This window comes from Cervus canadensis, chromosome 1, assembly GCF_019320065.1.
Source record: "Cervus canadensis isolate Bull #8, Minnesota chromosome 1, ASM1932006v1, whole genome shotgun sequence".
NCBI lineage: Eukaryota > Metazoa > Chordata > Mammalia > Artiodactyla > Cervidae > Cervus > Cervus canadensis.
Genome location: NC_057386.1, coordinates 91,691,008 through 91,715,176, shown reverse-complemented (window position 1 = coordinate 91,715,176; position 24,169 = coordinate 91,691,008). Strand labels below are relative to the sequence as shown.

Sequence of the window (24,169 nt, the reverse complement as noted above, 5' to 3'; positions counted from 1 at the left end):
TGGGTAATTTAACTTTCTTATCATCAGACAGCTTCTTAAGGCAGGGCATGGATTACCCAACAGGTATCTATTACCCATCTCTGTTCAAAAACAGAGAGATACATGCAGAAGACACTAGCTTTAAAGTTGAATTGAAGCATATCTTACTTCCTGTCAGTTGCTGTGTGTGCTGGAGTTTGAGGGATGTGATTAAGTGTATCATGCCTCCTCTGTCTGTAGCATTTATGGAGATAATATTGGCAGTTTCACCTACTCACGAGGTATCCTGAAAGCCCATGACGGTCCCATGATCATCCTGGCCAGGCCCAAAGCTCTGAAATTCCATCTTGTGTGTGGGGACAATTGGCCTCTGCCGCAAATAAAGTGCCCAGCACCTCAGGGTGATTCTGTGGTTCTTCACACGTCGTGATGGACACAGCCTGTAATTCTTGTTAAGTGATCAACATTTGGTTCCCTGTGAAAAAAATAGACCTGCACACAAATCACCTGAAAGACTGATGGTAATGACAAGAGATCAGCTACAAAAATAAAAGTTCTTAGCCAGAAAATGGTTTAATACAATTTTTGGTCCTGTATTTTTAACATCATTAATCTCTTAAGACTTCTCAAATGGACTTTCCTACACGTTACGGAGAATGCTGTATGCCATGGTGATATTTAATAATTAAGAATTGGTATGTTAACTGCTTGCGATTGTAGATTTGGTTTTTCATTTGTGCTGTGCTTATGATGTCTTGGACTATATCTTTTTAGGTTATCATGCCATTAGAGTTAATAAATGTTTTATTACTTGTTTTGGGACAAGCACTGTCCTAGGCCCATAACATTTAAATGAACAGTATTGAAATGAGTGACATAAATTATATATAAATGAGTAAGTATGCCTTGATTAGAAAGACTTAGAAATTCATGTAGAAAAAGCATTCTGTGCTGCAAGAGAGGGGCGGCTATAGTGATGCATTGGATATGGGTGGTGTTTCTTTGGCTCTTTCATTGAGATTGTTCTGCCAGGTTAAGTCTAGGCCACTCCTAGGCAGCTCTTTCTTTTCACTCCTATATCCGCCTCTTTTTTTTTCCTTCAAAATTCATTTCTTCCAATTCAGTTCTTGCAGAGCCAATATAATAACTGCGTAGAAAGGAGGAAGGAACTAAAATGTCATTCATGTCTTCTTTGTTTTACGTATGTCAGTACATTATCTCATTTAATTCTCATAACATCCTTTGAAATGAAGTATTACTAACACCCCGTTTTGTAGATGAGGCTCAGAAGTGTTAAACAACTTGCTCAAAGTCACGCAGCAAGAAGGTCAAAGGATTTCCAAGTAAGCTTGTGCAGTTCCAAGGATAGAACTCCTTGACCCCCCCCAGTAGTAGCCTCCAACCAGCAGGAATTTAGCTTGCTTGTTTTGGATAGAGGGGCTTCCCTGATGGCTCAGATAGTAAAGAATCTGCCTGCAATGTGAGAGACCCAGGTTTGATCCCTGGGTTGAGAAGATTCGCTGGAGAAGGGCATGGCAACCCACTCCAGGATTCTTGTCTGAAGAATCCCATGGACAGAGGAGCCTGGGGGGCTATAGTCCATGGTGTCACAAAGAGTCGGACACGACTGAGCCAGACCATTTCATGGCCTTGCCCCTCTTCCCCTAAAGGTCTCATCACCTCATTCCATTTCTAGTGAGTTTCCCTGATACACTGAAAGATAGGGTTGACTTAAGGAACATATCTATTGCCTATGGCAATAGATTTCTTTTTTTCCCTATGTCTATGAATGTTAGAATTTGTGTCACACTTGTAGTAAATGCACTTTCAGAAAAGCTACTCTTTTAATGCATGCCACCTTACTCTTTATTTTCAAAATAATCCTGGACATTTTAGCCCCAAAGCTATACATTGAGGCTATAATTTTAAATTTATCACTATGCTATCCTTGGGAAAACTTTCAACTCAATTTTTTTCCACCTTGAATATGTCTAATACCACCATTACCTACTAACTGCAGATTGAAATAGCAAGTCATTATGATGTCTGAATTAACATCCAAAACATACTGATTTTGTTCCAGGGTTCCCATATCTATTATTGTTGAAACATATAACTTTTAAAACTCAAATGGTTTTCCCAAGCCAATTCTCTAATCACAGACATAAATTTCACTCCATTAAGGAAAGGAAACCAGGCACTATGACTAAAGTTAGGAATATGATCAAATTTCAAGGAAGAAGAAAAAAGATTAGGCTTGGAATTCTTTCCATTTCTTTTGCTTGTGGAACATGGTTAAAATAAAACCCTGCTTTTCTGCACACATAGAGCTCGTAGCCCTTTAAAACGAGGGGCTGGATTTAGGTATGGAGGCTGCCATGCCCTCTCTCTGATTTGTCAGGGTGTTTTGCAGAAAGGATAAGTCTGAAGTCTGAGTGCTGCTAGCTCCTCCGTGGAATGGTGGAGACGTTGGGGACCGCTGAGAACCACTATGCCACGCTCTCCTCCTTTCCGCATCTCTGATTGGAAATCATCTTCCTTCTGGTTGGAAGTTGTTCAGTTGCAGTTTCTTCCATGAAATACCTGTTGCATATTTATGAGTCCTTTAAATAATAGCAGTGCCCTAGAACTTACGATAACCAGATAGGCCTACAAATGAGGAAAGGAGATGTGGTGAGAAAGTCTAGCTTGCCAGGCTATGGATAGTGCATTCAGTGGTATTTTTTTGATGGCTACTTCTGAAGTACTTCAGCCCCTTAAGGTTGCTTCCCCCCACCCCCAATTTATTTATTTTTAATTGAAGGACAATTGCTTTACCATAATGGTTTGATTTCTGCCATACATCAACATGAATTTACCATCATGCTTTTTAATGTTTATCAAAATTTTTCTTTATAGGAGTCTGTTTTCAACCTACTAGACTTCTTTCCTTGCTATTTTTTAGAGCCCACTTGTGTTTAACTAGCTTAAAAATGTTTACTCTTGCTATCTTCCACCCTTGCCTCACCAGCAAACCCACGTGTTTCCTTTGAGAGTGTTCCCTGAGAGATGTGCATTATTTCTTTCATAGGAATAGCCATATATATGTACTCAAAGTCTGCACAAACTGATATAAAAGTGCACAAGTTTTAAAAAGTACATAAAGTGATATAAAATCATTTGTGATGTTTCCCTTGTAGCGGATATACATTTATTTCTGTTGAATTTATTTCTGTTGAATTTGATTCGCATACTTTGGCAGAAAAAGAAAAATCTTTAAGAAAGTTCTTAAACTTTAGTTTAAGACCCTAGTGAGTCAAAAAGGAAGACAAGAAAAGTTTCTTTCTTTTTTTTTTTTAACTCTATATTTCTGTTGTTAGAAATGAAACTTATTAGGAATAAGCCTTTTAGCAGAGTAGCAATGATTATTAAAGTTAAAAAAAGCATAGATCTTTCAACCCACCAATCTTACATTTGGTTATCTGTTTCATGTAAGCAATACCTGTAATTATCACCAAGTGGCTCTCTATCACATTCCCCTCTTTTAATTCTATGCATATGACTCACAGATATTATCTCCTATTTTTTTCTTGTTCCTTTGTTCATGCATTCATTCATCGTCTTCTCCCACAAGAATGTGAGCTCTATGAAAACTAGAACTGTGTCCATCTCCCTCACCACTGGAACTGTAACATCTGGAATAGTCTCTCGCACAGGGTAGATCCTCATTACATATTCGTTGGATAAAGAAATAAAATACTCATGGATCAGGATATATGTCCAAGGATATTTATTCAAGTATTATTATAATGGCAAAAAACTGGAATCAAGAGAGTGCCCATTAGGGATGGGCTGGTTGGGGGCGTCACCATGCCTGGCTCAGTCATATGGTGTGGGGTTCATGTTAATAGCATGGCTATAGCGTCAGGCTGCCTGGGCTTTAATCCCTATTTTCATCTTAAATGTATGATGAACAGCCTCAGGAATGGTGCTAAGCTTCTCTGTCTCCCTTTTCTCATTCATAAAATGAGGACAACAGTGATACCAATCTCAGAAGATTTTTGTGAGAATTAAAATAAAATTGGCAACATAATATGGAAATAGTCCCTGGCACATAGTAAGTATTCAATAACCATTATTCTTATCTCATGATATATTAAAAAGAGTGAGTTAAATATCACTTAACAGAGGAAATTTCATAATGCACTGTTTAGTGGGAAAAGTATGATGCAGAGAAATATTTTTGATGGCTGCTACTTTTATAAATTTATCAGTGATACCTATATAATTTATGTAATATGTGTATAAGAGAATAAAATTATGGAAAATATATACTAGGTATATGAAGCTAGGTGTCAGAAGGACAGGATTGAGAGAAAGGAGAGAGAAGAAGGAAAATTGAAAGATAACAAAATGACTAAATAGGTACATAAACAACACACTATAGATAATCATGATTAAATTACAAAATATGTGTGTTTATGTATTTGTAGTTGAGATGCTTAAAAAGTGAGTCTCTAAATATTAATGATGGTTGTCTCAGAAGGATTGGGACTCTGGGTGATTTCTTTCTTATTCTTTGATTTATTTCAATTTTTGACAATAAGTGTGTATTATTTATATCACCAGGATATACAAGGAAATACAAGGAAAAACAAGAAAATATCTTTACCATACAGAAAAAGAAAAAAAGCAATGCTTTTCTATTTTCATAACTCTCTATTAAAGAAAGAGAGATGGCATTTGAGTGGATGACTCTTCTAGATGTTTCAGAGCCTAAGAAATTGTCAGTATCCAATTTAGAAGGAGCAGGTGGCCATGCCATCTGAGTACAAGATGGGTTCAGTTTTCAGCAAATCACATGCCTGCTACCTCAGTCCTCTCCTGTTTTGGAAAGGTGAAAGCAAATCTGAGGGATTATATGAACCGAAGGTGTTGTAAACACTGGCAAATGCACCACAAAATTCTTGAAAATGAGAGAGAAGGGAATCACAAATGCCCGTATCTGCAACTAATTCATCTATAGGAGGCCCTTTGGACCCCAAATCTAGAAATTTTCTTAAACTACTGCTTTCATCATGTCAAAGCTTTGTTCAAAACCCTTGTTACCTTTGTATCACTTATAAAGGAGAAATTCTTTAGGCTGGTCTCAAAGAGTCTGGCTATCTGTCTGCCAAATATTTCTTTACTCCCGCTCCCTGATTGAGTCCATGTGGTCATCCCAGGGTCCACTCAGAATCTGTCCTTCCCTTTGTTCATACCCTCTTGCTTCTTTTCCCTTTTCTGAATCTCACTCATCCCTTAAGCCTGGGCTCAGGTCCATCTTCTCTAAGCCAAAGGTTTTGAATTATCTTGGTTGCTAGAGACGTCTCTGCTTTTCCCCACCCCTGTTTTTCCACTGCAGGTGTTGTTACCTTCTGCCCCAGTCACTTACTGCTCACAGGTGACCTGTAACCATAACTCATTAGCCAGCCTCATATGCAAATGTTTCTTCTTCTTCAACTGGGAAACTTCCCAAGGATGAGGCTTGTGCCTTTTTCTTCCATGTATTTCCATAGTTCCTACCGTGTTAACTTGGGTATAGTTGCATACAATGAATATTTGCTGATATATATATATAGGTATTTTCTGAAAACAAAAGGTATGTAGTCATCCTATAATTAATGTTTGTGGTGGACCCTTATGTAGAAACCCATGTGTTTGCATATAAGCAAATCTTATTTATTTTATCTATCTGGACAAGAATACTGGCTTAAACATAGGACAAAATTTTAAGAGCCTTTCAAATCTTCAGAAATGTGTGTGCATCAGTGATTTGAGTCTATATTTGCCATAAACAGGATAACTGAAAAATGAAACTGAATAAGGGATGTTTCATTTTTGAGAACTGAAAACAGTGGAACGTTCATAAGGATAATAGCTGACACTTATGCGGCTTTTATTATGAGCTAGTTTGTCTAAATACTTTTCATATATTTACTCATTTAATCCTTAAAACAACTCTGCGAGTTAGGCACATTACTTGGAGCCCCATTTTACAGAGGATGAAACACAATTAATCAAGCTCCCACTTGTACTGAGTTTCTTTAAGCTGTTTAATTGAAATATAAATAGCTTTATGATTTTTGACTTGTAAATTTACTTATGTGACTACATCTGTACAAAGGAGAAAGCCCACACACTCAAATACTTTGTAGATGACATGACTATGATTCTTCTTAAGGAGAGATTTAAAAGTTGGTTTAAAGAAAAATTAGTAACCGTACCCCAGGGAGTAACTCTACCCCAGGGAGAGTTTTGTGAAACAGACATCTTCTAAAGTAGCTGTTTACATTTTATCTGAGAATTTGGTCACTGCTTTTCTTTAGGACTGTTTTTAAAAGTCAGTGTGTGCTTCCTAACGGAGATGCAATCTCCCTTTAATAGTTGCAAGTGGTTTTCAACCAAAGACAGCCTTATTATCTACCTCATTGAAATCTTCTTGGCTGTGTCTTATTATGATTTTACTCTCAGAGGTTGAAGATTTTCTGTGTCAGTGAAGGGACTCAATCCTAAAGGAAATCAACCCTGAATTGGAAGGACTGATGTTGAAGCTGAAGATCCAGTACTTTGGCCATCTGATATGAAGAGCCGACTCATTGGAAAAGACCCTGATGCTGGGAAAGACTGAAGGCAGGAGGAGAAGGGGACGACAGAGGACGAGATGGTTGGATGGAATCACCGATTCAAAGCACATGAATTTGAGCAAACTCCAGGAGATTGTGAAGGACAGGGAAGACTGGCGTGCTGCAGCCCACGGGGTTGCAAGTTGGACACGACTGAGCGATTGACCAACAACAACAAAAGGGACTCACAAGAATTTTCTAATAGTCTCCAAAGGGAGCTTCAAGGCAAGAGTTCCAGAAATGCTGGCGACATCTTGTTACCCAGTTCTGGGACCATCAAACCACTATCCACAGTTACACAGCTATTCAGGGACAGAGGCGAGATGAAGATCCAGGGCTTTTGACTAGACTACTGGTTTTCTGCTAAACCACCCACCACTAGAGGGCTCAGCGCGGGACTGTGGGCTGGCCCTGGGCATGGTGCTAGGAGATAAAGGTGGGAGTGGAGAGTAGCATTGGCCTGAGACCTCTTCTTCTTCTTTGGGAGCAGCAGATAGAGTGTCAGAATGGTGAAAACTGAAAGACTGGCCAGTCTTTGTAGTCTGTCTAGTGGTTATGTGGAGGAAAGGAGATTGTTGGATGTATGTTATGCTCCTCAGTAAGAAGAAGAAATAACAGTTTCTCATGAGCCAGTCTTAACCGTTTCAGTTCAGTTCAGTTCAGTTCAGTCGCTCAGTCGTGTCCGACTCTTTGCGACCCCATGAATCGCAGCACGCCAGGCCTCCCTGTCCATCACCACTCCTGGAGTTTACTCAAACCCATGTCCATCGAGTTGGTGATGCCATACAGCCATCTCACCCTCTGTCGTCCCCGTCTCCTCCTGCTCCCAATCCTTCCCAGCATCAGGGTCTTTTCCATGAGTCAACTCTTCGTGTGAGGTGGCCAAAGTATTGGAGTTTCAGCTTCAGCACTGTGGAAAATTCTGAAAGAGATGGGAATACCAGACCACCTGACCTGCCTCTTGAGAAGCCTGTATGCAGGTCAGGAAGCAACAGTTAGAACTGGACAGGGAACAACAGACTGGTTCCAAATAGGAAAAGGTATACGTCAAGGCTGTATATTGTCACCCTGCTTATCTAACTTAACCGTTTAGTGGCCCAGAAACTCTAATAAGCCAAGGTTTCATTTAGTTTTGAGGATCCTAAAAATGGTAATAGCTAACAGGTGTTTACTGTATATCAGGAATTATTCTAGATGCTTTATATGCATTATATCACTTGGTCCTCGTAACAGGCCCTTTGTATTGGATTGGTCAAAAAGTTTGGCTGGGTTTGTCTGCAAGATCTTCTGGAAAAACCCAAATGAACTTATTGGCCAACCCAATATCATCCATAATTTACAAATGGGGAAGGTGAGTTACAGAGAGGCTCCACAACTTGCTGTAATTTGCCCAAGATTACATCTCTATTAAGTAGCTGCATTGGGATTCAAACCCAGGCAGTGTGGCTTCAAAGCCTCATCAATTAAAAAAAAATTGATTATGGAAAATTTCAGTTATACACAAAAGTAGAACTATGCAATGAACTTCTGTTTACCGTCTCCCAGCTGTGGCAACCATTAACTCATGGCCAGTTTTGTTCTATCTATGTCTCAGCATTCTTAGTGGTCTCCCAGCCCCCTTTCTGGATTATTTTCAAGAAAACACAGATATCCTGTCATCCACAAATACCTTAGTAAGTACTGCTAAAAAAATAATAGCTTAAAAAGCCACCCTCTTTTTCATAAGATGCACATTATCTCTATTTCTGTGATGTTAACAGTCTGGAAAATGATTGTCTAGATCTGTGATATTCTTTAATTTCTTCTTCACTTATTTACTGTAATATTTTCCCTATACCAGCAATTTGATTAGTCTGGTGTATAGTTTGCACGACAAAGACCAGATAGATGCTAAATTCACAAACACCCTCTTTCTATATATATTTCTCTGTCTCTCTCTCTTTTTTTAAACTAGTTTCTGTGAGTTGGTTTTTAACATCAGCCAGAGTTGATCACTTAATTTGTTTAAATTATCTTAGTGAACTTATGGATGTTTGAACATATTTGGTACTTATGCAAAATACTGATGTATTTTTCTTATCAGTTCTGAAAATTGTCCAATTTGGGTCAGTGGGAGCCTCTTCAAGTTTGGCTTATGAGTCCTTCAGTCATCTTCAGCCGCTCCATTGTTTTCTGGTATGACGATGTTCTAGACTTATCTTGTGTGTATTTCTTGCCCTGAGTCTGGAGCTGGCATTCCTTTATGGCAAACAGTTATATTTAGAGACCACACCCTGATTATGAGGGGTGCTTATTGCTTCCCTTCGTTCTTTCTGTCCTTCCTTCCTTCCTCTCTCTCCCTCCCACCTTTCTTTCTTTTCTTTCTTTTCAAAGAGAAACTAAATAATGAGTTCTTACCAATAATTAATTGTTTTCTCTTTCTTTATAAATTTATATGTAACTATAATGAATACTATTTCAGAATAACAATAAAAATATTATTGAAATATAATTACCAAAACCAGTTTGAATTTATTGTGTGATTCTTTTCATCTTTAGAGGGTATAACACTAGGGATATACAGGCAAATTGTTGTCTTTGAAAGTCACTTGACTTGTTCTCTGTACAATTTAAAAGCTTGCTTAGTGGCTGTTTGTTTCATTCTGCTTTAGAGCTGTAGTTATGCTGAATTTCACTTAATGTTTTAAAGTCACCTAAAACAAGATCTATTCGGAGAAGTCTGGCTTGCATTTTTGTTTTCTTCTCCACCATAAGTAATTTTTTAAAAACTTCACTGTCTATCATTTTATTTTATTTTTTTTTATAGGAGCCAGTATATGTAGATGTTGGTATCTCCTCCATCTTCACTTTCCTAGATAAACGCCAGCTTGAGATACACAGTTTCCTCCATCTTGGTCTTTATTTCTTTATACCATTTATCTCAACAGTCACTCAGCATTTGTGCAGACACTTCTCATCCGTTGAGAACTGCATAGTTTATTCAGCCGTTTCCCAAGTGATGGACAGTCTCACTTACAGGTCTGTCCATATGTGGGTCAAAGTCTAAAGATATTTAAATGGGGGAAAATGTCCCATTCCAGCAAGGGGGCAAATGTAGATAAAATGTGTTCTATGACTTGCTTCACTCTCCTGGTATCACATAGGTATCAGGTAAGAGAATCTTCCTTGTTCAAGAACACTGCACTTAGGGAAGTGATGGTAGAATCAGGGTCACGTGGTTTCTTAACGCTCCATGTGGTTCCTAGTCCTGGAGATCCAAATTGGTGCAGTTCTTTTCTGTTAACTTTACATATTTCTACATATTTACATATGTAAATCATAAATATGATTGGAGCAGCTACTGACTTTTGGGAGATCATATGCACACAGGACATAGACTTTACTAATGTGCTGTTTTTGGCCTCCCCATTTTTTTCTGTCTTTGTCTTTTAAAGAATAAATCTACCCTTGTGTATTCAAATATCACTTCTATGCAAGTGTCCATTTCAGCTCAAGTATTTCTCCACAGACTTCCAACCTAAGGAGTCTAAAATTAAATATATCCTCTTGGATATCTTGCATAGGATGTGAAAACATCTGCTCTATTGTCTCTTGCTGTTTTCAATGATGTAGTATTTTTTCCAGATTTAATGCCACTGGTTGTATATCTCTATTTAAACTTTATACCACCTAATTATTTTGTAAAATGAAATGCTTCCAATTCTGTTTATTTTTTGGGTGCACTAGGTCTTCACTGTGGCATGCGGGGACTTCTCTAGTCACGGCATGGCCTTAGTTACCCCTCGGCAGGTGGGATCTTTGTTCCCTGACCAGGGATTGAAACCCACCTCCCCCTGCATTGGAAGGTGAATTCCTAACCTCTGTACCATCAAGGAAGTACCTATACTACCTAATTTGACAAATCACTTAGATTAGATGTTGATTTACCTGGGATCCTGTGGAAACCTGGACATGACAGTCGACTCCAAAAGAGACTCCTTGAGGGTCTTCTCTGGCAGTCCAGTGGTTAAGATGCTGAGCTTCCAGTACAGGGGATGCAGGTTCTATCCCTGGTTAGGGAACTAAGAGCCCTGTATATTTGGCCAAAAGAAACAAACAAAAGAGAAATCCTTGAGAGGAATCTGTAACAGCAGCGATTTGTCCCTGGCACTTTCCCATGGATCAGTGGGTTAGATAAACCTGTGAACAGGTAGCAGTCAAATGTGACTATCTAGAAAAAACACTGAATGTGTGGAATACAGCGCTTGGAAAAATGGTTCTAAAAACTGAAGTGAAGAGCTTTGATTAAACAAAGGAGACTGATTAAATGCCATGCCTGGTCTTAGGACAGAGAGTGACCTGAGCTAAGAGGAGTTGAAACCACATCCCAGCAGAAACCCTGAGGTGTTCGGTGTGACCACCAGAAGGAGTGAGGTCCACATGAGAAGTCATGGCGACCCTCCGGGCCCCCACAGGCTCTCCTGAGAAGGATTAGACTGTCCGTCTGGGGAGCCTCTGGGGAGCATTTCCAGGTCCTGGAGATGATAGATGTGTGTCATACGGGGTTCCAGGGGGAAGCTTTGCCTTGAGTGTGCACTGAGGGATTTACTGTAGGAATTAAACCTTACTCAATTGTGGGAGGATCTGGGAAAGGGAGGTCCAGAAAGAGGAGTTGGAGGATCAGAGAAGGAGTCACTCCCTTAAGAAATGAGAGAAGCACTGGCCCAGGGGGCAAGTCAGAGCTTGTGGGGAGACGGGGAGAGAAGCCATGTGCTGCTCAAGTGGGTCTGTGAGGGGGAGCCAGTGGAAAGCTTCCTTGGGAAGCTGCTGCCTCGGGTTAGCTGCAGAGGGTCGTCGGTAATGGGACGCTGGTGGCTGGTGGGTCTCATGATTGGGAAAAAGAACTAAATGTGGTGTAGAGGGGAGTGAGGACCCCAGGAACCTGCCAGTCTCCCGGGTGCCCTTCTGTCACCATTGAAGGCTGCATTTGTGTCTCTCAGATCCGCCTGCGGGATTCTTTGGGTGACTTCAACCCAGAACCCTGGCGGGAAGGGAATCCGGGCAAGTGTAGCTGCCAATCCAACCAGGTTGACCATGGCCTTCTCAGCACAATAGAGGTAGGTGTTTGCTCAATGAGAGAAAGAAATACAGGGATGATTTAAAATCTGTCCAAGTGTGGGATCCGTCTAGAGACAGTGTGGAAATGCCCAAGCCGAAGGGCACCGTGGAAGGATCTACGTGCTGTGAGTGTGGTTTTTCTGGTGGTTAATGAGCACGCCACATGTCACCATCACATCACATCTACCCACTCACCTACAGCGGATGTGTGTGTCACGCATGCTCAGTTGTGTCCGACTCTGTGTGACCCTGTGGATTGAAGCCCACCAGACTCCTTTATCCATGAGATTCTCCAGGCAAGAACACTGGAGCGGGTAGCTATTTCCTCCTCCAGGGATCTTCCCGGCCCAAGATTTGAACCCACATCTTCTGCACCTCCTGCATTGACAGGCGGGTTCTGATCTGTGCTCTGTACTTTTTGTTCCTCCTCCCTCTCCGTTTTCTGTGAACTGTTAGTTAGATTTAGACGTTGATCTCATTCCAGTTATATACTACCATTTTTTTTTTTTTTTAGCAAGAATAATTCAGAAGCTGTGTCTGGGGCACAGTGTTATCTCTCTGTTGTGATGTTAGCGGTCACCCATGATCAGCCCTTCCTTTGGGGAAAGCCAGATCTCCTACTCTCTTAGTGTTTCCTCTTCCATACACAGTAACCAAACCATCACAATTCTGGTCAGAACAGGCATAGCCTAGAGAAAAAGGATTTTGTACATGCGTTGTTAGGTCTACCTACGCCTGCATCCCCACACCCCTATCCTTGTCAAGAGGAGTCATTTCTGTGCTGTTGCCTGAGAAGGCCTGGGTGAACATCTTAGCACCGTTGGATGCTGGCCTGAGGAGGGCAGGTAAGGGGAAGTGCAGGATCTGCAATAATCAAGTGCAGCGTAAACATTCACCACCGGGAGAATCAGCTTACTTTCCTGTATGCTTTATTTTCATTCTGTGTTTTTGTACCGTGCCTGCTGGGGGATAAAACCAAATCCTTCCATTTAAACTTCCTGGCAAAGCAGGGTTGGGAGGGGTGCAGGGCAGCCGAAAAGGGGATTGGGGAGCATCTAGGGCCCAGAATTAAGGGATCTTAAATGAAGGCATTTGCTTTCATTGGCCCTGGTGCCAGCCCAGCCTGGGGACCTAGGTGAAGCGTCTTTGATGCTCTCACTTTATGGAAGTCCATAAATACAATTTGGTGGAGATCATACAGGACTAAACTAGTTTGGGAGCTAAATCACCTGTAATGTCTTGACAGAGATTTTCCTCAGCCGAGATGGAACAACCTCCTTTGCTGAGGTGGAAGAACCAGGTATTATAGAGTCTTAAACTGTTTACACTTTGGAAAGCATTTTTATTGCCTTCACAAGTTAAAAGGTCCTGTATTTTTTTTTCAGATTATTTCCTATGGTTTTGGAGTTATCCTCTGAAAGAAGGCTGGATTTTGCTGCTTTATGGTTTCTCCGAAACAGAACTTCCCGAGGCAGTTAGAGGGACTGACTTTTGACATACAGGTATTATGGGGGATGGAAGAAACCTAGAGCTGTCTTTTAGGGAAACATTGAAATACTCCAGAGAAAGAAAAAATTCTGCTTAAAGCCACCAGGGAAGCCCAAAGACAGTTTTGCACACCAGAAACTCTTGGGATTTTTCATTCTATTAGTTTGTACGTATGATACTGCTTTTTTTTCTTGTATATAAAAATGGTTATTGGCTGTTTCAAATGGTTCAACCTCTCTAATTTAAAGCTAGTTCAGCAACCATCCTTGGCATTAATGGATACAGGCTCTTATGAATGTGAAATTAAGAGGGAGTGGAGTTAAGTAAAACTTGTTCCTCAACTGGGTGAGGAAATACACTCTACTGGGAAAGAAAATTAGAATATCCTAATTTAAATCACAATCCTATGTATGGTCTTCTAATACTCCCTCACTGAGAGTGTTGTACTGGACACAGGTTCCTTAAGTTTCTCAGGATATTAATTGGGAGGTGACTTGTCCCTTTGTGCTTGAATATTTCCGTGCAACCAGGAGAAGAGTTGATTCCACAGAGTACCTTGACAGTGCCGAAGGAAGCAGTAAAATTGAGGCTGGTTCTCTGCCTGGTGGTGGTGCTTAGAATTTTGAGCCTGGGTCAGGGTCACTACTGAGCAGACTTGGGTATGTGGTTTTATTATTTTTTTCAGAGAAATGAAGGCAGGGGCACATGAATCTTACATAATTTTAAGAGACTAGGTATTATTTTTTAAAAGACCAATTTATGATGCAAAATCTAACTTCTTTTTTTTTTTTTTGCATGTTCTCTAATTTTTATTTTTATTTTTTAATTTTTTTTTAATAATAAATTAACAAATGTGGTTTTATTTATTTATTTATTTTTGTCATACATTGATATGAATCAGCCATAGATTTACACGTATTCCCCATCCCGATCCCCCCTCCCACCTCCCTCTCCACCCGATTCCTCTGGGTCTTCCCAGTGCACCAGGCCCGAACACTTGTCTCATGCATCCCACCTGGGCTGGTGATCTGTTTCACCATAGATAGTATACATGCTGTTCTTTTGAAATATCCCACCCTCACCTTCTCCCACAGAGTTCAAAAGTCTGTTCTGTATTTCTGTGTCTCTTTTTCCGTTTTGCATATAGGGTTATCGTTACCATCTTTCTAAATTCCATATATATGTGTTAGTATGCTGTAATGTTCTTTATCTTTCTGGCTTACTTCACTCTGTATAAGGGGCTCCAGTTTCATCCATCTCATTAGGACTGATTCAAATGAATTCTTTTTAATGGCTGAGTAATATTCCATGGTGTATATGTACCACAACTTCCTTATCCATTCATCTGCTGATGGGCATCTAGGTTGCTTCCATGTCCTGGCTATTATAAACAGTGCTGCGATGAACATTGGGGTGCACGTGTCTCTTTCAGATCTGGTTTCCTCAGTGTGTATGCCCAGAAAGTGGGATTGCTGGGTCATATGGCAGTTCTATTTCCAGTTTTTTAAGAAATCTCCACACTGTTCTCCATAGCGGGCTGTACTAGTTTGCATTCCCACCAACAGTGTAAGAGGGTTCCCTTTTCTCCACACCCTCTCCAGCATTTATTGCTTGTAGACTTTTGGATAGCAGCCATCCTGACTGGCGTGTAATGGTACCTCATTGTGGTTTTGATTTGCATTTCTCTAATAATGAGTGATGTTGAGCATCTTTTCATGTGTTTGTTAGCCATCTGTATGTCTTCTTTGGAGAAATGTCTGTTTAGTTCTTTGGCCCATTTTTTGATTGGGTCATTTATTTTTCTGGAATTGAGCTGCAGGAGTTGCTTGTATATTTTTGAGATTAATCCTTTGTCTGTTTCTTCATTTGCTATTATTTTCTCCCATCTGAGGGCTGTCTTTTCACCTTACTTATAGTTTCCTTTGTAGTGCAAAAGCTTGTTAAGTTTCATTAGGTCCCATTTGTTTAGTTTTGCTTTTATTTCCAATATTCTGGGAGGTGGGTCATAGAGGATCTTGCTGTGATTTATGTCGGAGAGTGTTTTGCCTATGTTCTCCTCTAGGAGTTTTATAGGTTTCTGGTCTTACAGAGCAGAAAAAGAAGTAAAAGGAATCCAGATAGGAAAGAAGAAGTGAAACTCTCACTGTTTGCAGATGACATGATCCTCTACATAGAAAACCCTAAAGACTCTACCAGAAAATTACTAGAGCTAATCAGTGAATATAGTAAAGTTGCAGGATATAAAATTAACACACAGAAATCCCTTGCATTCCTATATACTAACAATGAAAAAACAGAAAGAGAAATTAAGGAAACAATACCATTCACCATTGCAACAAAAAGAATAAAATACTTAGGAGTATATCTACCTAAAGAAACAAAAGACCTATACATAGAAAACTATAAAACACTGATGAAAGAAATCAAAGAGGACACAAACAGATGGAGAAACATACCGTGTTCATGGATTGGAAGAATCAATATTGTCAAAATGGCTATTCTACCTAAAGCAATCTATAGATTCAATGCAATCCCTATCAAGTTACCAACGGTATTTTTCACAGAACTAGAACAAATAATTTCACAATTTGTATGGAAATACAAAAAACCTCGAATAGCCAAAGTAATCTTGAGGAAGAAGAATGGAACTGGAGGAATCAACCTGCCTGACTTCAGACTCTACTACAAAGCCACAGTCATCAAGACAGTATGGTACTGGCACAAAGACAGAAATATAGATCAATGGAACAGAATAGAAAGCCCAGAGATAAATCCACGGACCTATGGGCACCTTATCTTTGATAAAGGAGGCAAGGATATACAATGGAAAAAAGACAACCTCTTTAACAAGTGGTGCTGGGATAACTGGTCAACCACTTGTAAAAGAATGAAACTAGAACACTTTCTAACACCATACACAAAAATCTAACTTCTTAATGAGTTGGATGTTTGAATCAGCTGACCAATGCTTTCCTGTTTGAGGATCTGACTTCAGTCAGTTCAGTTCAGTCGCTCAGTCGTGTCCGACTCTTTGCGACCCTATGAATCGCGGCACGCCAGGTCTGCCTGTCCATCACCAACTCCCGGAGTTTACTCAAACTCATGTCCATCGAGTCAGTGATGCCATCCAGCCATCTCATCCTCTGTCGTCCCCTTCTCCTGCCCCCAACCCCTCCCAGCATCAGGGTCTTTCCCAGTGAGTCAACTCTTCCCATGAGGTGGACAAAGATCTGACTTAGCAATATGATACATACAGTTGAAGGTTCATTGGATGGTTTTAAAAGTGTTATTTTCTTCCAGCTACACTATTCTCTGGGATCAGTTTTCTCCACTAAAAACAAATACTCGTCAAGTAGACAGTCTAATTTAATTACCCCCCCGAGTGAATTTAAGGCCACTTTCACACACAGTGTCAACAAAACACCACTACATTTCTTTATTTTCTCCCCCCTTTATATTTAAGGCACTCCTCTTCTTATATTGTTTGACCACCAAACTGCTTCATTCCAACATACTATACATGTTATGATTCTCAAAGGTTTCAGATTTACCAGATGGTAAATTCCTTGAGGGCAAAGGTTTTGCTTCAGGAAAGCAGGCGTGCCCTGGAAGAGGCTTGCATTTTGAGGAAGAGAGGTCTGGATTCAAACTGTGGCTACTTTCAACCATAATTTGTGCGTATGTGACCTGGGAGAGTTGTTTAATTACTCTGACCCTCAGTTTCTTAATCTGTAAACATATGAGTAATAATATTAATACATAACTCCAGGGTTTCATGGGGATTGAGTGATGTAGCTACAAAAGAACTTTGGGCTGAATATCTTGTGCCACGAGAAAGCAATTATCGTATATTAATGGATACATATATATTAATCTAGAAAAATGGTACAGATGAACCTACAGGCAGGGCAGGAACAGAGACGCAGATGTAGAGAATGGACTATGGACCCAGGGGGAGAAGGTGAGGGTGGGACGAATTGGGAGGGTAGAATTGACGTATCTACACCTCTGTGTGTAAAATAGCTAGTGGGAGGCTGCTGCGTAGCAGAAGCAGCTCAGCTCGATGCTCCGTGATGACCTAGAGGGGTGGGATGGGAGTTACGTGGGAGGGGGACTCAAGAGGGAGGGGGTATATGTATATATAGAGCTGATTCACGTTACTCTATAGCGGAAGCTAACACAACAATGTGAAACATTGTAAAGCAGTTATACTTCAATTAAATGAAGAAAGAAACAAATGCAAAACCAAAATATTGACCTCTTTGCTTTGTCTTGTCTTCATCTTCTTTGTAAGGCATCACATATAACAAGCCCTCAGGACACAGTGGGTAATTGATTGCATTTTAGAGGGGCCCTTTCCTTGATGATGTAGCATGTTATCCCTTAGTTGGTGGCAGATTATCCCGACATCATATTGTAGAATGGGTTGCCTTGGGGGAAGTCAGCCTGTTAATATTTTGTATGTAGTAGCTACCATGGGGAAGAAAAAAAGCTCATTTATTTTTCTGAGAAGAGCTGTAATTGTTATATTGTCATTGTTGGCAAGCTTTGTGAGCTTAAAAGTTATAGTGGTCCTTGCTAGGGCTCCCTCTGCCCACTCAGCAGTTGAGTGGCTCAGCAGTGGATCACTAATGCCAACCATCTCATGTGGATTTTGGTTACTTTACATCAGAGGATGGCCCTTTGTCAAGTAGTTTTCATACGAGGGTTATTTTATGGGCTTGTTAGTACTTTATGCATTGAGCTCACCACTCAGTGCCAGCATACATTTATTATTTGTTTGTTTTTTATATTTTTGAGTTTTAAGAAATTTTTTTAAAAATATATGTTCTGTATACTATCTCTTTATCAGATGTATGATTTGCAAGCATTCTCTCCAGTTGCTAGCATACTTTTAAATGGTTGGAGCCAATGAACTCTTTTTGAAATAAATCTGGCTTGTGCACTATATGGCAACTTCTCTTTGAGTAATAGGTGGTTGAAAATTTGATTAAGTTTACTTTTACTTACCTTTGGATTCTTTGCTCAAACTTTAAAAAGCTAAGAAGTTAAAAAAATTTTTTAAAGCCTCTGTGAAGATAAAAAATGCAAGATAATATGTGCTTGCAATTGTTTTACCAAGGTTTCAGAAGAAATAAAAACAAAACAGAACAACCAAGAAGTTTCTTTGTCAAAGATCTGGAAAATACAACTTTTGGATAGATTTTTGGGAGACCTGTTTTGCATTAAAATACCAAATAAAACAAAATGATGGATTGTTTTGGCACCATTTAGGTTGGACTTATGTGATGAGAACTGTACATAAAAGACAGCCAGTTATTGTCATAGTTGACAGATTTTTGGGTACCGTCTACTTGTTCAGTATAGTAAACTCCCAGGGGTGAGGAGCTTTTCCAAAATTCTTATGCCAGGGACTATGCAAACTTCGGCTGTAACAGCCTGACATTATCTTCCCAGTTCTACAGCTATCTATGAGTTGTAGTCTTGCCTGGCACACCAGACTAGTTCCTGTGACTTTCTGTATTGATATTATCATTATTGACGTGGTTTCATTTTATTTTTTCCAAGTTGTAACTTGCCTTAAGTAGTGGTCAGATTTTAACAGGAGATGGGTGCTGAGGTTTTCACGTGAAGCAAATAGCACAGGCAAGAGAATGAGGCAGAGCATGTCCTACGAATAGTTAGGTGATCTGTTTAATTGGAGTATAGGTGATCTCTAGGGGGTTTCTGAGAAAGAATACTGGAAAGGTATTTTGGGGGACATATTTGGAAGGCTTTGAGTGCCAGAATAAGGAATTGGTGCTTCATTTACATAATTTTTGGCAATGTGGATCAGTTTTACTCTGATGAAACACATGTTGGAAAACTCCTAAGGAGGCCAGTGATCTAGAGGAGAGGTGATGAGGTTTGAGCTGGGTGGACGTGATGACAGTAAACACAAGGAGACAGATTGCCTTAATTCTGCCACATTACACTTAACGCACATGTAACATGGGGGTGCATACGTCACTAAATGAAACTAACTTTGTGCCTGTTAATAGAAATGATGGAAGCCTGACATTAAGTCTAAGGTTAAATTAGCAATAAATATGTTCAATAAATATCCATGTGTGTTAGGTTGCTGGGAGGAGAGGTTGCCATCACAAATTTACATACCTGGGTGGAGATTAAACTGAAAGGTGATTATTGAAGTCAGTCAAAACCTAATGACACTGCATTTCAGCACTTCACAGTTTTAAACGTTATTTCCCTCTTTAGTTTCATTGCATATTTAAGATAGTTTGGTAGGGCCTTCATTTCTTCCTAGGCTCTTCATTTTAAAGAAACTTAGCTATAAAGAGGATAAATGCTTTGCTCAGAAAATACAGGAGGCAGAAACCAGACTGTGAATCCATGTTCCCAGGAATGTCCATTTCCCACCATTTTTTTCTTCTGCCTCAGCAGCAGTCATTGATGACCCATCAATTTGCAACTTAATGAATTTGTTTGTGAATGTGGGCCATTTATTATTTTTATCAAAATAGTGTCAAAAAGCCCCCAGACTTCTTTGTTGTCTACTTCAGCTTCTAAGGGCAGTGTGAGAATTTCATCATGAATCATGTGTTCATGGCCCTTGGCACTGAGTGAAGGAGAGAATGTAGGCATGTTTGGATTAAACATTTTTGAATGAACCCCCATAGCACTTCCAGCGACAGGTCAAAACCTTTAAGCACTGAATAAATGTTGTTGATGAGCAACGTTCCTGGGAATAAGAAAGATGCTTAGGAATGTGCCTTAAATGGAACGTTAAATGATCCCCTAGTGACTCCAGATTCACTGTGTTTTTCTAAGTGCCTCATTTATAGCCAGGCCCCGGGGGAGACCTTAGCTTCTTGAGTTTTATTGTTGGTAATATTTGATATATTATTTGAAGTAAATTGAAAGCATTCCTTGAAATGCTTCTTTCTAGTCTCTTCCATCTCTTTACACAAAATATAATTCTCAGTTGACTTTTCAGATTAATTCCCGACTTTCAACTGAATTTATAGAAACAAGGCATGAGGTTTATCGATGTGCTGCCTGTAGGAAACATCTGATAAGTACTTGATTTTGATGATGAGATTCTGGACATCTATTCTGAGCCTAGGCCAGTGTCTGATGCCATCATGGAGGGTTTGGGGAAGGAGTGCTTTTAACGTGGGAGTTATGTTAGGATTTGTGACCAGAGGGACTGTGACACTTTTAAAACATGTCTGCAAATTCACTAAGAGGAGGGGGCTTGTCCCCTGTCTTTGTATCTGGATGGACTTAACTGCTTTGAGAAAGAAGTGATGCTATGAGACTGCCATGATTTAAGAGGAGGCAGCTTTGGCTTTGTTCACTGCAACACTTGCTCTGGAACCCTGGATGGCCAGGCAACAGGTGACCACTCTGCCACTATCATCCTGGAGTTGCTTCTCATAAGTGTTCTGTTCGAGAGTTACTGCTAAGTTCAGCCTTTCAGCCATCGCTGTTAAGATGCAAGTCATAGAAGTGAATCTGTTGTGAACCTTCAGACAAGCCCAGCTGCTAGTCGGGCACCAAATAATTACCTACAATGATATACATGTAACAGAAGAATCACCCAGCTGAGCCCTGCCCAAATTATAGACCCACAAAATGGTGGAAAAAGAATAAAATGGTTGTTCTATTTTATTTCACAGGCTTTATTTCATCCAGGAAATACATACTGAATAACTTCTACATGCCCAACTCTGTGTTGGGTACAGATGTAGGATACAAAGATACAGACAGTCTTTGTCTTCCAGGAAACAAGCTTGCTTGTGAGGCAATTGGTGACGAGTTAAACAGTAAATAAGAAGTTAAATACCACTAGAAAAAAATTTGTGATATGATGATGAGTGCTAAGTTCCAAGGTAGTTTGTTATGCAGAAATGAATAAATGGAGCAGAATTTGGTATCAGAAGTGAGAGGAATCTAGAGAACGTCTACCTGCCTAAAGAAGTCTAGGGATTAAGTGGTTAAATAGTTTTATCTGTGCTGCCCAGGCAAAATGGGAAATTTACATGCTGGCCTGAAATCACCTGAAAGAATATGTATGTGTGTGTGTGTGTAGCTATATAGTATTTAAGACCAATCCCAGAGTGAATCATTATATAAATGAATCATCTTCCTCATTCCTTGCCCTATAGAAGATGATTTTCTAAATTCTTGCTACTCATAGTATGGTCTGAGTCTTGGTATTACTTGGAAGTTTGTTAGAAATGCAGACTCTAAGGCTCTGCCCTAGATTCTCAATCAGAATCTGCATTTAGCAAGATCCCAGGCAATTCCTGTGAACATTAAAGTTGGAGGAAGATGAATCTAAGCTGTACTGCTTACTATCGCTACCGCATCTGTTAATATCACTGCCACTAAAACCCAAAGGAGGACAGCCACTTTTTGCACCATGGACAAGCAATTTATGTACACTGTGGCACATAATTTTATTCTCAGAATAACAATGCAACATAGATATTAACCTCCCTATTACATACAAGCGGAAGCCAAGGATTAGAGACTTCAAGGGACCTTACTTAAAGCTACACAGCTAGTGAGTGAAAGTGACAGGAGTGGAACCCAGGCCTCTCTGTTTCCAAAGCATGGACACAGTCAAGCCCAAGGGTTCAGACATGGCTTACTTGGAAGGTGATCCCAGGAGCCGCTTGCCCAGAAGTGGGAAAGTGAGACAAGAGGGAAGAAGTGAGAGGGGTTCATTACTGAGCCAGTTACGACTCTGGATGACTGGATCTTAATCCCTGAGGAGCTCTAGGAAATGTTTAGAACATATAATATCTTAGGGTTATTCCACCTGAACAATGAGGGAGTTGGGGTGTCTATAGTTATCCATAGAGGCCTCCTTCTGGAGATGCAATTCCCTGGTGTTTCTGAGGAGCCAAACTACGTGGGCTTAGGTGATGACTGAAAGCTCTTAGGGGAAGAAATGCAGGCGCTGGTGATCAGCAGACAGCCAGGATGAGGGTGGAAGCAGGTGGCTGGGGTTCCAATAGTAACTGCTGCCCTATGCTTGCCTGTATCTCGGAAAGGTTCCTCAGAAATACATTTTCCTCTTAATTTTTATTTATTGGACCAACTATTATTACAGAATTAAAGGAAATACACCCCAAGTTCTTATTCTTAGGGTACTGGTATGTTTTTCAGGCCTTAAAAGAAAATATCACATCGTCATTTTACCTTAACAATAAGAAGTTTTCATCTCACTGTGTTGTCTGGCAGTGTTCATCTATATCCACATACATTGTGAAATTCTGGTTTTTAATCGTAGTGTATCCTTACCACTTTCTACGTGGCTCCTTAGTCTTTAAAAGGGTAATTGCATATGAGTACAAAACATGCCATTGTGTGGCTACCTCAGTACATAGAACAAGTCCTCTATTGCTGCGTATTTAGGCCAAGAAATATATCTTAAGTAGCACAAATATAGGACTAGATACTTTTTCCAGCGTGTGAATACAGCTCCATTTAATTCGTGGTGACTGAGGTGCTTCCACGGGCTGTATTTCATTCAGGAAATATGTATTGAGTAACTTCTACATGCCCAGCTCTGTGTTAGGTGTAGCGGTAAAATCCAAAGACACAGACAGTCTTTGTCCTCCAGGAGACAAGCTTACTTGTGAGGCAATCGGTGAGAAGTTAAATAGCAAACAGGAAGTTAAATACCATTAGAAGAAATGCAATGTGCTAATGCGGGCTAAACCTGGGCCATGTTTTAATGAGCTTAGGAGGGTGGGTTATACCAAGGGTCACTGAGTTTGATCTTATTATCTTTTAAGTCTGTTAGGCATGGGCAGAAAATCCATATTGGTTCTAATGAGACTTGTGAATGAAAAGGATCTTGGACCCTTGAATGCTTATTCAGCACACATGTTTATTGGGAATGAGTGAGGAAGGTGTGAAAGTATATGATGTGGTCTTACAGGTTGCTAAGGGCCCCAGAACTCCCTGTAGATTTGTTTTAACACATTGCTATGGTTTGAGCCAAGGGCCATTGGAGTCCAGAGCTGTGCCCTTGACTCCTATGCTATGCTGCCTGCTAAAACAACGAGGATAGACTACTAATGAATGCTTTATACAGGGACATGAGAATTGGTAAAGAGGTTCTTAGAATATAATGCCCATTATGACTCTAAGTATCAAAAAGTGATTTTAACTGATTTAAGTAGGAAAGCAATTTCTTAAAAAAGATACTGAATGGCTCACAGATTTTCCAAAAGGACCCTAGGCTTGGAGGGCATATATCCAGGAACAACGCCCCAAATCATAGTGTGAAACGGACCCAATGAAGACACTCCTTTACTGCTGGCCACACCACTGGCCCCACTGAGGTGGGTCCTGTTATTTGAGCCCCTACTCTGGCTGCCTCTGGCTGGGGCAGCCATGCACGGTCCATATGCATGCTGCATGCTACCTGCTTCTTCCTGACATAGTACTCGATGGCGATTCCAAGTCAGGACAGGCGATTCAACTGGCAGAGCCTATGTTATGATGTGGGCTTCCCAGGTAGCACAGTGGTAAAGAATCCACCTGAAATTGCAGGAGATGCAGGTTAGATCCCTGGGTTGGAAAGATCCCCTGGAGAAGGAAATTGCAACCCACTCTAGTATTCTTGCCTGAAGAATCCAATGGACAGAGGAGCCTGGTGGGCTACAGTCCATGGGATTACAAAGAGTCGAACATGAGTTCACGACTAAACAACAAACAATGACATGATGTTCTTTCTGGGGAGACTCAGAAAGCAAATACATTGCACTTTTACCTTCTATGATGAGCAAGGGACATCAGATGTTGGGAGACCCAAGAATGACAAATCCCACAGTTGCTCTTCTGTTTCCTTCATATTGTTCTCTTGTCTCTCTTTGGTTAAGCAGAATCTATCCATGCTTTAAGGTTCAGCTTTTATCCCACTTCCTCTATGAAATTTT

At 40.2% G+C, this 24,169-nt stretch overlaps 1 long non-coding RNA gene across 1 annotated transcript in view; it reads left to right on the top strand.

The window, feature by feature from the left end:
- The first annotated feature begins 283 nt into the window (after nucleotides 1-283).
- The window catches only part of LOC122453064, a 70,839-nt gene continuing 46,953 nt past the window's right edge, over nucleotides 284-24,169 (top strand). The window contains exons 1-3 of the long non-coding RNA XR_006272933.1: nucleotides 284-674; nucleotides 12,967-13,020; nucleotides 13,106-13,222. This is a non-coding gene — a long non-coding RNA (uncharacterized LOC122453064). The remainder of the gene's footprint in view (nucleotides 675-12,966; nucleotides 13,021-13,105; nucleotides 13,223-24,169) is intronic.